The sequence below is a fragment of the Mastomys coucha genome, unplaced genomic scaffold (genome assembly GCF_008632895.1).
Source record: "Mastomys coucha isolate ucsf_1 unplaced genomic scaffold, UCSF_Mcou_1 pScaffold18, whole genome shotgun sequence".
Lineage (NCBI taxonomy): Eukaryota > Metazoa > Chordata > Mammalia > Rodentia > Muridae > Mastomys > Mastomys coucha.
This window is the reverse complement of record NW_022196900.1, coordinates 12983322-12996473: the sequence shown is the minus strand read 5'-3', so window position 1 is coordinate 12996473 and position 13152 is coordinate 12983322.

Here is a 13152-nt window from a genome sequence, read left to right as displayed (position 1 = left end):
TCTCTACAGAGTGCTACGGCCTCAGTACTGCTTCCTGCTAAGGAGGTGTGATCTCTACAGAGTGCTACAGCCTCAGTATTGCTTCCTGCTAACTCTTGCTCACTGAGACCCCTCTGTTATATCATCTCTTTTCACATTTATGTAGAAAGTGCTAGGAGAACGCACAGGTGGTGACTCTAACTGGTTAACAAGAAGAATTTTATTTTTTCTTTACAATTTTATTTTTACCCTCTGGTTAGTTAGGGTTACTATTGCTCTGATGAAATGCAATAACCGAAGAAAGTTGCAAAGGAAAAGGTGTATTCAGCTTACATTTCCATATCACTTTTCTGTATGGAAGGAAGTCAGCACAGGAATTCAAGGACTGGGGCCTGAAGAAAGGAGCTGAATCAGAGGCAATGGAGTGGTATATCTTACTGCCTTGCATACCATGGCTTGCTCTTTTTTTATTTTCATTCATTGATAGTCTTTATTTTTTCAATATATTTTGATCATGATCACCCCCTATGTTTTGATCACTATCCATCAAACAGTGGGCATTTTTTTTCAAATCTTTCCTTTCTTTTTTTTCTTGATATTTTCTTTATTTACATTTCAAATGTTATCCCCTTTCCTGTTTCCCTCCTCCCCAGAAACCTGCTATCCCATCCCTCATCCACTGCTTCCATGAAGATGTTCCCCCAACCACCTACCCATTCCTGCCTCCCTGCCCTCAAATTCCTGGGCCATAGAGCCTTCACAGGACCAAGGGCCTTTCCTCCCATTGATGCCCCTACAAGGCCATCCTCTCCTATATGTGTATTCCTTGGTTGGTCCCTGGGATCTCTGGGGGATCTGGTTGGTTAATATTGTTGTTCTTCTTATGGGGTTGCAAACCCCTTCAGCTCCTTTAGTCCTTTTTTTAACTCCTCCATTGGGGATCCCACTGGGGACCCCATGCTCAGTCCAATGGTTGGCTGTGAGCATCCACCTCTGTATTAGTCAGGCTCTGGCAGAGCCTCTCAGGAGGCAGTTATATCAGGTTACTGTCAGCAACCACTTCTTGGCATCCACAATAGTGTCTAGGTTTGGTGACTGTATATGGGATGGCAATTCCTCAGAGAATTGGACATAGTATTACCTGAGGACCTAGCTATACCACTTCTGGCCATATAACAAGGACACATGCTCCACTATGCTCATAGCAGCCTTATATATAATAGCCAGAAGCTGGAAAGAACCTAGATGCAATTCAATAGAGGAATGGATATAGAAAATGTGGTACATTTACACAATGGAGTACTACTCAGCTATTAAAAACAATGAATTCGTGAAGTTCTTAGGCAAATGGATGGAACTAGAAAATATCATTTTGAGTAAGGTAACCTAATCACATAAGAACACACATGGTATGCACACACTGATAAGTGGATATTAGCTCAAATGCTCAGAATACCCAAGATATAATTCACAGACCAAATGAAGCTCAAGAAGAAGGAAGACCAAAATGTGGGTTCTTCAGTCCTTCTTAGAATGAGGAGTAAAATACTTATGGGAGCAAATACAAAGACAAAGTGTGGAACAGAGACTGAAGGAAAGGCCATTCAGTTTATTTTCGTATAAAACTCAGGAATACCAGCCTAGGCTTAGCCCTATCTACAGGGGACTGAGCCCTTGCTCATCTATCATTATTTAAAACATGCCCTAGATTTGTGTTTTAAGGATTGCCTCCGTTTATGTTTTCTTTGTTGCTTCTATTTCCATTTTCAGGTCTTGAACAATTTTATTCATTTCCTTTACCTGTTTGATTGTATTTTCCTGTATTTAAGGGATTTATTTATTCATGTGTTTTTTCAAGGCCACTACCATCTTCATAAGATTAGATTTAAGGCCATTTTTCTTGTGTTTTAAATGTGTTAGAATATTCAAGGCTTGCTGTAGTAGGGTATCTGGGTTCGGGTGGTGCCATATTACCCTGGGTTTTTTGTTTTTTTTTTTTGATTGTGTTCTTGCTCTGGACTTTAGTCATCTGGTTGTCCCTAGTGTTGACTCTCGACTGGTACTCCCTGATATCAGCAGTCCTTTAGGATTGCAGGTGGAGAGGTTGATCTTAGTGGCAACAGGCCTCCAGGGATGCAGTCAGAGCTGGTGGTCCCTGATGGCTGCAGGCCTCTGGTTGTCCCAGATGATAGCAAGCCTACAGGGTTGCAGGTGGAGCTGTGGCCCGGGGAATGGAGCTCAGAGGGGACAGGGCAGTACTTGCTGTTGGCTATTTGCTGGGTTTGCCCAGAGGGGCCTGCAGGAACCAATCTGTGACACTACTACTAATATTCTATTACGCTTGCAGGCAGTCTGTCCTCTGAGAGGCTTCACCCAGCAGCTGATAGAAACAGATACAGAAAATCCAGAGCCAAACATTAGATTGAGTTCAGAGAGTCTTGTGGGAGAGTTGGGGGAAGGATCTAGGGACATGAAGGATAGGAAATTCACAAGAAGACCAACAGATTTTCAGAACCTGGACCCTTAGAAGCTCCCAGAGGCTGAACCACCAACAACTATAGAGCAACATGGACTGGACTTATGCTCCCAGCACATATATAGCAGACATGCAGATTGGCCTTCATGTGGGTCCCCCAACAACTGGATCAGGGGCTGTCCCTGACTCTGTTGCCTGCCTTTGGATCCTGTTGCCTAACTGGGCTGCCGATATGCTAGGTTGGTTGATACCCAGGAGGACCTCACCCTTTTCACCCTTCTCGGAGGAGAAGGGAAAAGGGGATGGAGGGAGGCTGTATGATGGGGGATCAGAGGAGGACTGTGATTGGTATGTAAAGTGAATAAATAAATAAATTAATTAACTAAAAAAGAAAAAGAAAAGAAAAAATGTACTTGATTCTTGCTTGCAGCTCAATCTTGTGGAGACATTTTCTCCACTGAGTTTCCCTCCTCTCTGAAGACTCTAGCTTTTGTCAACTTGACATAAAAGTAGTCAGGACACCTTTTTATAAAAAGTACATTCATTATGTTGTCAAAAACATATACTTTAGCCATACTTTTTGGTTTGGTTTTTCTACTTCTAAGTAATGCATTTAAAAACAATGTATTGCATACCTTCGTGAACTGCATATTGGTGCATATTTATTTGTAGAGGCAAAATAAAAATATAAATATTTAGATTTTTATAACTAGGGAATTCTTGTGTTTGAATTTTTTAAAAAGTTTACTTTTTCTTTGAGAATTTTATGAAATATTTTTTATCATATTTTGTCCTGTCTACCAACGCCTCCCAGATTTTTCCCTCCTTATGTACTTAACTTCATATTCTTTCTCACTTTAAAGATAAAAAAGAAATGAAAGAGGAAAAGTCACTATAAGCATGGAGGCTGATTGTAGTTGGCTATGTGCTACTGAATGTGGGGCCTGTTGTGGAGTTTGGTTGATATACTCAATGTTATATCATTGGAGAAGACAGACTTTTCCTTGGTGTAGCTACCATATGTGAACAGTTTCTTGGTTAGGGGTGAGAATTTGTGCCTACTTCCTCTTTTCCATGCTGGGATTTTGTCTGGCTTGAAGGCATGAGGGTCTTGTATATACTGTCACATTCTTTAGGAGTTAATATGTTCACCTGCCCTGATGTGTTTGAAAAACAGTTTTTCCTTAGAGTTGTCCAACCTATCTGGCTCTTATAATTTTTCAACTCTCTTTTGCATAGATCATTGAGTCTTGAGGGTAGAGGTGTGATAAAGACATCCAATTTGGCACTAAGCACTCTAAAATCTTCCAAGCTGCATGCTTTCCAGTTGCAGCTCTCTGATGATGTGCTGATCTATGTATATAGCATTGTGCCATTAGGAGTCATTTTATTCCTATGTTTATTTAGCAGAATAATAGTATTCGGCTTTCCTCTGGAGTTTATAACCTATCTAGTCTGAGGTTCTTCATCTCATTAATTATATCAGGTATGGTTTCTATCTCATGGCATTTTAAAGAAGCTTTTTTGGTCACACCTTATCTTAATTAACATATGTCAAGATGGGGGAAGTTCATTTCAGTAAACTATTCTTTAAACAACTAATTACTGTAGAAGTGGGATTTAAAATCCCTGTCCCCAGATTGTTAACCAACCATATTTTATAGACTCATACATATCTTAGTTTTAATTCCTGAGCCTCATTTTACTCTTATCTATAGAGAAACTCATTTCTCCACTCAACATTTAAAGCTAAAATTATGTAGAAGCAAATCAGGCAAAGGAGCCAAAGAAGGATATTTAGATGACCCTAAAGCTGCATACATCAAGAAAATCATATTTCAAGCTTCCCCTTGCTATAATAACATATGTATACATAACTGTCTCATGTGTTTATAGCTACACAGTCCATAAGTGCAATTGTATTTTTAAAGTTTGTACTGTTCCAATGTATTATTATTTATAATTTTAAGAATGTAACTATAAAATATCTAGGTTATTTCTGATCTGAAAGGCTACAAAAGAAAGTTTTTTTTTTTTCTTTTTTTGTGGGCATGCATGGTGAGCCCTATAATTGTCTTCACTTTAGAAATAATGGTCATGTGCCTTTTTCAGAACTGGGGTCATTCTTCTGATACTGTGCGTGATGTACCCACAAGGGCATTGTCCCACATGTGAAACTAGTTATAATACATTGTGGTAATAGGAAAAAAATCACATCCATAGCTTCATTTTATTAGGAGGAATTATTTATATTTGTGCATGCTCCTGAGGTTTAACCAAGACTATGGTGGGGATAACTTCCTGCATCTTTGTTAATGACTTCATACTTCGGAGTATCTGAAATGGAGAAGTTCAAGCTTTCTGACCCAAAGCAACAATGCAGCAGAGAGCTCAGCTAACTGCTTTTACTTAGGGATCAAAACCTAAGAGACATCTTTGATGTTGGCTTATTCACTGAGGTATACAGAGTATTGCTCATAGCAATTTTTATATCTCAGGATGTGTTATTGAGGTCCACAGTTCAGATTGCAAAAATAATTTGCTAAATACCTTTGATCATTTTCATATATTCATAGTTTGAGAGAAATCATATCTTTCTATCATTTCTCCCAGCATGGATGAAGATCTTTCCACTCAGTTTCATAAATGATTCTTGACTTTTTCAAGCTACATTTTTTTTAACTATTAGGAAACTTTCAATGCCCTTACTTTCTAATGCCTTGGGGATTTCAGTTGCAGAAATAAGAAAAAAGTTATTCATTTTATTATGGAAGGCTTTTAAAAATATGTATTATTTGTGAAAAGTTGATTTACAAATTTATCATGACCCAGTTATTTTTAGATCTCGCATAAAAATTATTAAATTTATCTTCTCTCATTTATATACTCTAAATCTTCTTATGGTTTGGAGATGATTTCAGTGCTAATATAAGAATAATAAGAAGTAAAAAATAGCCTAAAAGTATTAAAATGTGGAGATGTTTTTGAAACTTGATTTTGGTAAGGAAGAAGAGAAAATGTCTAAGATTATACAGTTATAATTCATCTGCTTAGAAATGTCATTGATTAATATCAGATACATAGGTTATTATAAAATGAAATTTTATTTGCTGATAATACCTTCTAAATAGAAAACAACTTACTCAAATAATAAGTACCCTAATTTTTCTTACTGAATTTATTCATATAGGTATTATGGAATTATACTGGTAAATTAACCATGACATCACAAAACATTTGCCAACATATATGAGAGATAGTGAGGTCTTTTCATAGAGTTTGGAAGTAGTATCTATAACTAAAAAGCACAAGAACCTCTGGTTTTTAAATTCTAATTTTTGAAGTGCTTATTCACAATTAGGTGATTGGTCTTTAGCATAGTTATGGGCTCTTTTATTTTCTAAAATATACTTTTTATTAATTGTTTATTAGAATTTTATATAATGGAGGGTTGATCTTATTTACTCTCCCTCCACAAATTCTTCCTAAATTCACCCCCACTACCCTTCCCTTGAAATGTTGTGTCCTTTTCCTCCAAAAAGTGGCCTTCCACTTGAATGTGGGCAACTGACTGAGGTCAATTGATAATCTTAAAGAACCTACCTTTTCTCTTCTAGCTTCTAACAATTTCAGGTAGATCCTCAAGTAGGCATGGCACTTCATGTTCACTCCACACTCAGTGGTTTGGGCTTACATAGATCTTAGGCATGTTGTCACAGCAACTCTGAGCTTTAATGGGCAGTTGCCTTGCTGGGTCAGGAAGATTCTACTTCTTTTTCATCATCTGTTACCTCTGGCTCTTAGACACTTTTTGCCCTCTCTTCTGCAATGGCGGTTGAACCTTTGGAGGAGTATCTGTGATATATATGTTCCTTTAGGGATGAAAATTTTCTGTTCCTTTATTCTCTGCACCTTAGCCAGTTTTGTGACTCTGAATTGATCACCTCTACTGCAAAAAGAAATTTCTCTAGTGGGGATTGAGAGATGCCTTAATCTATGGGTGTGGTGGTAAGTCATTAGGAGCTGAGTTGATATTATGTCCATTTAACTGAAGATTACTTTCTAAAAGTGAAATTAGGGAGAATGTCAATGCAATAGATGAGATCACCTTGCTAAGGAAATGAAGCAATCTGGGTACCAACTCTAATTTTGTTATCAAGGACTTAGAAAATACAAAAACCTTAATAAAGGCTCTTTGCTTGAATATGCTGCAACACGTGACCTGAATGTCATCTTAATTAAATAAAGCTTTGTGATAAGGGGTTCTTAAAGGTCTACAAGATATGCATAAAAGAGTATTAAGAGACTAGAAAAGCACAGTATGTTTGCATGATTCTGCTTGTATTAGTCTTCCAACTTATATTTATCTGTGTCTCTTTCTTCAGGAAAGTTGGGTGAGTCAGATTAACATTACCTGATGGCACAAGCATTATCATCAATTATCATCAAACTTATATATCTCTTTGATTCTATACTACCAAGATCAAGTCCCAGTTTAGTTCTGAGTTTGGTTGGCTTGTCTGTTTCCAAGGGGAAGACAAGAAGCTTACCAAGCATGTGTTTAAGTTTACTTAGAAATGATAAAAATATGAGACATTTTGTTAAGGTGGCAATGAAAAAAGTTCTATTCAAAATATATAATGTAAAATATATATAGCATGCAGTATTTGTCTTTCTGAGCAATACTTTGGACAATGAGATTTTTTTCTCATAACAATTTAAATTTAAATATGCACATGCAAGAGCACACACACACACACATACACACACACACACACACACTCACATGCTAGTCATAAAGGTAGTAAAAACGACTAAGAGAGAGATGGAAAAGATCTGAAAATAATGTTAATTTTTTTATAAAAGAATATATAACTCCTCACCTACTTAAAATTTCTCATGAAATAAAGATTCAATATAAAACATTCACATGAAAAAGGCAATTGTGTCACAAACATAGCTCTGAAAACTTGATGTGTTTATTCTGCTGTGATTTGCTGTGTGTCCTTTAAATTAGGTGCTGGTCTAAGTGCTTATATGTTCCCAGTGAAGGAAACTGCAAGAGGTCCAGCTCTGAAAAGCTTTAGGGTTTCAACAGTAGCATCTAAACAGAGCGCAGTAACTTTCATTTTTAAAACTTTCACTGAGAGAAAGACATGGAATATTTCTTGTTTTCACTCAATGAGAATCCAACAATTGGGCCATTTTTTCTCTGGTGACTGTCTGAGGCAAGACCAACCAGGAGTTCACAGGCCACAGATGCAACAGAGCAAATGGGACATGGTCTTTCCTGCCTCCATCTGCACACAGAAGCTGGGGCTGCTCCAACGCCCTCTGTGTACTGGTAAGGCCAGGAGAGAGTTTGTCTTCTATTAGTGCTGACACAGGCTTACAGGCCCACAGGGGGTACAAGCTCATGCCAGAGACAGCAAGACCAACTAACAGCAGAGATAACCAGATGGTAAAAGGCAAGCACAAGAACTTTACCAACAGAAATCAAGGCTACATAGCATCATCAGAACCAGTTATCCCACAACAGCAAGTCCTGGATACCCCAACACACTGGAAAAGCAGGATTTGGATTTAAAATCACTTCTCATGATGCTGATAGAAGATGTTAAGAAGGACATAAATAACTCCTTTAAAGAAATACAGGAGAACATAGAAAACAGGTAGAAAACCTTAGAGAGGAAGCACAAAAATCCCTTAAAGAATTATAAAAGGCCAGGCAGTGGTGGCACACACCTTTAATCCCAGCACTTGGTAGGCAAAGGCAGGCAGATTTCTGAGTTTGAGGCCAGTCTGGTCTACAGAGTGAGTTCCAGGGCAGTCAGGGTACTACAGAGAAACCCTGTCTTAAAAAACCAAAAAAAAAAAAAAAAATTACAGGAGAACACAACTAAACAAGTAGAAGCCCTTAAAGAGAAAACACAAAGATCCCTCAAAGAATTATAGGAAAACAGAGACAAACAGGTAAAGGAATTGAACAAAACCATCTAGGATCTAAAAATAGAAGTAGAAACAATAAAGAAATCACAAAAGGACACAACTCTGGAGATAGAAAATCTAGGAAGGAGGTCAGGAGTTACAGATGGAAGCATCACCAACAGAATACAAGAGATAGAAGAGAAACTCTCAGGAGCAGAATATACCATAGAAAACATTGATACAGTAGTCAAAGAAAATGCAAAATGCAAGAAGCTCCTAACCCCAAATATCCAGGAAATCCAGGACACAATGAGAAGACCAAACCTAAGGATAATAGGTATAGAAGAGAGTGAAGATTCTCAAATTAATGGGCCAGTAAATATCTTCAACAAAATCATAGAAGAAAACTTGCCTAACCTAAAGAAAGAGATGCCCATGAACATACAAGAAGCCTACAGAACTCCAAAGAGATTAGATCAGAAAAGAAATTCCCCCTATCACATCATAATCAAAACAACAAATACACAAAACGAAGAAAGAATATTAAAGGCAGTAAGGGGAAAATGTCAAGTAACATAGAAAAGCAGACCTATCAGAATTACACCAGACTTCTCGCCAGAGACTATGAAAGCCAGAAGATCCTGGGATGATGTCATACAGACCCTAAGAGAACACAAAAGCAGGTTACTATACCCAGCAAAACTTTCAATTACCACAGATGGAGAAACCAAGGTATTCCATGACAAAGCCAAATTCACACAATATCTTTCCACAAATCTAACCTTTCAAAGGATAATAAAAGGAAAACTCTGACACAAGGAGGGAAACTATATCCTAGAAATAGCAAGAAAATAATCTTCTTTTAACAAACCAAAAAGAAGATAGCCACATAAACATAATTCTACATCTAACAACAAAAATAACAGAAAGCAACAACCACTTTTCCTTAATATCTCTTAACATCAATAGACTCAATTTGCTAATAAAAAGACATAGACTAACAGACTGGATATATAAACAGGACCCAACATTTTGCTGTATACAGGAACCCCACCTCAGTGACAAAGACAGACATTACCTCAGAGTAGAAGGCTGGAAAGCAATTTTCCAACAAATGGGCCAAGGAAACAAGCTGGAGTAGCCATTCTAATATTGAATAAAATCGACTTTCAACTTAAAGTGATCAAAAAAGATAAGGAGGGACACTTCATATTCATCAAAGGTAAAATCTACCAAGATGAACTCTCAATTCTGAACATCTATGCTCCAAATGCAAGGGCACCCACATTCATAAAAGAAACTTGGCCAAAACTCAAAGCACACATTACACCTCACACAATAATAGTAGGAGACTTCAACACCCCATTCTCAGCAATGGACAGATCATGGAAACAGAAACTTAACAGACACACAGTGAAACTAACAGAAGTTATGAATCAAATGGATTTAACAGATACCTATAGAACATTTCATCCTAAAACAAAAAACTATACCTTCCTCTCAGTACCTCATGACATGTTCTCCAAAGCTGACCATACAATCAGTCACAAAACAGACCTTAACAGATACAAGAAGATTGAAATTATCCCATGCATCCCATCAGATTACCATGGACTAAGGCTGGTCTTAAAAAACAACATAAACAAAAGAAAGCCCACATACATATGGAAGCTGAACAACAATGTACTCAATGATAACTTCGTCAAGGAAGAAATAAAGAAAGAAATTAAAGACTTTTAAGAGTTTAAAGAAAATGAAACCACAACATACTAAAACTTATGGGACAACCCATAAGTTATAGGACAAAGTAGTGCTAAGAAGAAAACTCATAGCTCTGAGTGCCTCCAAAAAGAAACTGGAGAGAGCATACACTAGAAGTTTGACAGCACAATTGAAAGCTCTAGAACAGGAAGAAACAAATAGACCAAAGAGGAGTAAAAGGTAGAAAATAATTAAACTCAGGGCTGAAATCAACTAAATAGAAACAAAAAGAACTTTACAAAGAATCAACCACATCAGGAGCTTGTTCTTTGAGAAAATCAACAAAATAGATAAATCCTTAGCAAACTAACCAGAGGGAACAGAGACAGTATCCAAATCAATAAAAGCAAAAATAAAAAGGGAGACATAACAACAGAACCTGAGGAAATCCAAAAAAATCATCAGATCCTTCTACAAAAGCCTGTACTCAACAAAACTGGAAAATCTGAGTGAAATGGACAATTTTCTAGACAGATACCAGGTACAAAAGTTAAATCAGGATCGGATAAACAATCCACAGAATAGAAACAGAAGAAACATTACCCAATTCTTTCTATGAAGCCGCAATTACTCTGATACCTAAACCACACAAAGACCAAATAAAGAAGGAGAACTTCAGAGCAATTTCCCTTATGAATATCAATGCAAAAATAATCAATAAAATTCTCAAAAATTGAATCCAAGAACACATCAAAATGATCATCTATCATGATCAAGTAGGCTTCCTCCCAGGGATGAAGGCATGGTTCAATATACGGAAATCCATCAATGTAATGAACTATATAAACAAACTCAAAGGGGGAAAAAAAAACATATGATCATTTCATTACATGCTGAGAAAGCATTTGACAAAACACAACACCCCTTCATAATAAATGTCTTGGAAAGATCAGGAATTCAAGGCCCATACCTAAACATAGTAAAAGCAGTATACAGCAAACGAGTAGCCAACATCAAACTAAATGGAGAGAAGCTTGAAGCAATCCCACTAAAATCAGGGACTAAACAAAGCTGCCCACTCTCTCTCTACCTGTTCAATACAGTACTCAAAGTCATAGCCAGAGCAATTAGAGAAACAAAGGAGGTCAAAAGGATATAAATAGGAAAGGGAGAAGTCAAAATATCACTATTTGCAAATAATATGATAGTATACCAAAAATTTTACCAGAGAACTCCTAAACCTGATAAACAACTTCAGCAAAATGGCAGGATACAAAATCAGCTCAAACAAATCAGGGGCTTTCCTCTACTTAAAGGATAAACAGGCTGAGAAAAATTAGGGCCTCAAGATCCTATGCCCCAGTGTAGGGGAATGACAAGACCAAGAAATGGGAGAGAGTGGATTGATGAGCAGGGGGAGGGGGAGGGAACAGGGTTTTTATTTATTTTACTTTATTTTATTTTTTCCTTTCTTTTTCTTTCTTTTTTTTCAGAGGGGAAACCTGGAGAGGAGATATCTGTAAATAAAGAAAATATCTAATAAATAAAAGAGATAAAAGAAAAAAAAGAAATTAGGGAAAAAACACCTTTGACAAGAGTCACAAATAAAATAAAATGCCTTGGTGTGACTCTAAGCAAGTGAAAGATCTGTATGATAACAACTTCAGATCTCTGAAGAAAGAAATTCAAGAAAATCTCAGAAGATGGAAAGATCTCCCATGTTCATGGATTTGGTAGAATTAATACAGTAAAAATGGCCATCTTGCCGATAGCAATCTACAGTTTCAATGCAATCCCTATTAAAATTCCAAACAAATTCTTCATAAAGGTATAAAGAACAACTTCCAAATTCATCTGGAATAACAAAAAACCCAGGATATCAAAACTATTCTCAACAGTAAAAGAACTTCTGGTGCAAACACCATCCCTGACCTCAAGCTGTACTACAGAGCAATCATGATAAAAACTGAATGTCATTGGTACAGTGAAAGGCAGGTAGAACAATGGAATAGAATTGGAGACCCAGAAATGATCCCACATACCTATGGTCACTTGATCTTTGACAAAGGAGCTAAAACCATCCAGTGGAAAAAAGACAGCATTTTCAACAAATGGTGGTGGTTCAACTGGTGGTTAGCATGTAGAAGAATGCAAATCAATCCATTCTTATCTCCTTGTACAAAGCTCAAGACCAAACGGATCAAAAACCTCCACATAAAACCAGATCCACTGAAGCTAAAAGAAAAGGAAATGACAAAGAATCTCAAGAACATGGGCATAGGGAAAAATTTCCTGAACAGAACACCAATGACTTGTGCTGTAAGATCAAGAATTGACAAATGGGACCTCATAAACTTGCAACGATTCTGTAAGGCAAAAGAAACTGCCAGTAGGACAAAATGGCAACCAACAGAGTGGGAAAAGATCTTTACCAACCCTATATCCTATAGAGGGCTAATATCCAATATATACAAAGAACTCAAGAAGTTAGACTCCAGAGAATCAAATGACCCTATTAAAAATGGGGTACAGAGCTAAACAAAGAATTCTCAACTGAGGAATACTGAGTGGCTGAGAAGCACCTAAAGAAATGTTCAACATCCTTAGTCATCAGGGAAATGCAAATCAAAACAACCCTGATATTCCATCTCACACCATCAGAATGGCTAAGATCAAAAACTCAGGTGACAGCAGATGCTGGCCAAGATGTAGAGAAAGAGGAACACTCCTCCATTGTTGGTGGATTGCAAGCTGGTACAACCACTCTGGAAATCAGACTGGCTGTTCCTCAGAAAATTGGACATAGTACTAACTGAGGACCCAGCTATACCACTCCTGGGCATATACCCAGAAAATGCTCCAACATGTAATAAGCACACATGCTCCACTATGTTCATAGCAGCCTTATTTATAATAGCCAGAAACAGGAAAGAACCCAGATGTCCTTCAACAGAGGAATGGATACAGAAAATGTGGTACATTTACATAATAGAGTTTACTACTCAGCTATTAAAAATAATGACTTCATGAAATTCTTAGGCAAATGGATGGAACTAGAAAGTATCATC